Source organism: Montipora capricornis, chromosome 11, assembly GCF_036669925.1.
Source record: "Montipora capricornis isolate CH-2021 chromosome 11, ASM3666992v2, whole genome shotgun sequence".
Lineage (NCBI taxonomy): Eukaryota > Metazoa > Cnidaria > Anthozoa > Scleractinia > Acroporidae > Montipora > Montipora capricornis.
The window spans coordinates 31,403,773-31,406,272 of record NC_090893.1 but is presented as its reverse complement, the minus strand read 5'-3'; positions in this window follow the sequence as shown (position 1 = coordinate 31,406,272).

The following is a 2,500-nucleotide window of genomic DNA, read 5'->3' as shown; positions in this document are numbered from 1 at the left end:
GTCTTTTGAAACAATATAAATCAAAATGGCCGCCGTATCTGTAAAAAGGTCTATTAGGGTCAGGAAATTTCATTAGATTGTGTTTTCAGAAAGTTGTTTAAAGCACCTAAAGGCACACTGAATCCCTTTTTGACATTAAAACGACAACATTTTTCGGATGGTTTCTTATTTTAGCGTGATTCCATTCGCTGGGTATTGACAGTTGACTATGGAATGGCTTTTTTTCTTTTAAAACTCGTGTGGTTCAACTCACTCGAAAAACCGATATCGCGCTCATCGCTTCGTGATTCACGCGATATCGGTTTTTAGCAAGAAATTTACCGGAGATATGTCCAGGTTTGCACGCAAATGCGAAGTTGCGATTTTAGCGAAAAATCGCAGAACACCGAAAAAGTGTCGGATTTTTGCGATTTTAACGATTTTTGCGAAAATTGAGAAAATTGCGGAAAATCGCTAAAATCGCAAAACTCTAAAAAGGTAAAGAAGACAAGTAACCCAAAAAAGTTGCGATTTTTGCGATTTTAACGATTTTCGCGAAAATTGCGAAAAATTGCAAAAATCGCAAAACTTTCAAAAGCTAGAGAAGACAAGTCCCCCAAACCTGTAGCGATTTTTGCGATTTTAACGATTTTTTCGAAAATTGCAAAAAATCGCAAAAATTGCAAAACTCTTAAAAGCTAGAGAAGACAAGTCCCCCAAACCTATTGCGATTTTTGCGATTTTAACGATTTTTGCGAAAATTGCGAAAAATCGCAAAAATCGTAAAACTCTCAAAAGCTAGGGAAGACAAGTCCCTCAAACCTGTTGCGATTTTTGCGATTTTAACGATTTTTTTTCGAAAATTGCGAAAACTCGCAAAAATCGCAAAAATCGCAGAACATTGAAGACCTAGTGCCGCAGTGCCGTTGTCGATGAATAATGAAGTCTAGTGCTTTAAAGTCTAAGTTAGTTGAACGACTGCTACCGCAGTGCCGTAGTCGATGAACAATGAAGTGTAAGTTAGTTGAACGACTGAGATTGACACTGTCGCTAAAAGCGTAATTATGTAGCACAGCTCATTAACCGGACCACAAAATGAAAGCTATAGTTTTACGAGATTTCTTAGGCCTAATCACTGAAACGAGCAATAAAGGAGTGCTTTCTTCATCACATGATCTCGTGAAAAGTGTAGTTGACCCTAGCAGCAAAATGTATGCTAACATTTGACGAAAATGCTTAGGCCTAATCAGTAAACTAGTGCGTTCTTCTTCACACGATCTCGCGAAAAGTGTACTTAACCGAGCCACAAAATGAAAGCTAAAATTTTACGAGAGATCTTAGGCCAGATCACTGAAACGAGCGCTTACTTTAGGCTTAATCAGTAAACAAGTGCTTCACACGAACTCGCGACAAGTGTAGTTGACCGAGCCACAAAATGAAAGCTAAAATTTTACTAGAGTTCTGAGGCCTAATCACTGAAACGAGCGCTTAGGCTAAATCAGTAGACAAATGGCGATAAAATATTATTTCATGTTGTCATTTTTGTGGATACGATGTTTTCAAAAAAGTCGCGCACGAGTCCTGAGAATTGACACTGTCGCTAAAAGCGTAATTATGAAGGACAGCTCATTAACCGAACCGCAAAATGAAAGCTAACTCACGAGATATATTCATGTGTAGCGGGCTTATTTCTGCTCGTGGATTAAAGAACGAGGTATATTCATGCGTAGCGCGCTTGTTTCGGCTCGGGTATATCTATTTGTAGCGCGCTAGTAGAATAAAGTGGGTGTTTGAAAAACTGTTTGCGATCATATGATTCACAAAATTAAAGAAAGGGTACTAGACATGTATTTTATTTTGTTGTTGTTGTCGTTGTAACAAACGAGGTATCGATGCGCTCGATTAAGCAACAGAGTTGTTATTCATTTTGGCGACTGCGGGACTCCGAAAGCAGCATTGCAACTCGAATGCGGCACTGCGGGAGCAGTTTTTCGAGTTAGACAATTTGTGGGCCGGGCATTCTGAAATCTTGCCCTTGAATATTTGCCAGCACAAGAAGTTCGAGTTCTCCATATGACAATTCCAGTCATTTGTTTACATTTGAAAGCATAGCTTCCTCAGAAAACTGGTGGCAACATTGACTTTCTTTCCTTCCGTAAGAGCACCCAGAGCCATCGTCTATGATATTGTCTGTTTTATGCGGTACTTTGTAGGTATAGTTGGAAGGAAAAGGGTGCAACAAAAATGAAGGTTGTGCGATTTTCCAAACCGCCTTACCAGGTGGAATAATATATGGCTCATTGATTTCGATTTGTAGATGAAAGCAAGTCAGGGCGCGTTTAGCATTAATTTTGACTATGTAAGAAAAGGTGGAATGACCTTCTGCCACAGATAGTTTCAGTTTCCGGGCATTTAAGGTATTGTAAAAGACTTAGCGAAGACACTTTCATTTTGTCGGCAGCCTCAATGAGGTCACTAGAAAGTAATTTGTCGAATGTGGACCCGCACGTCGGACTACTCG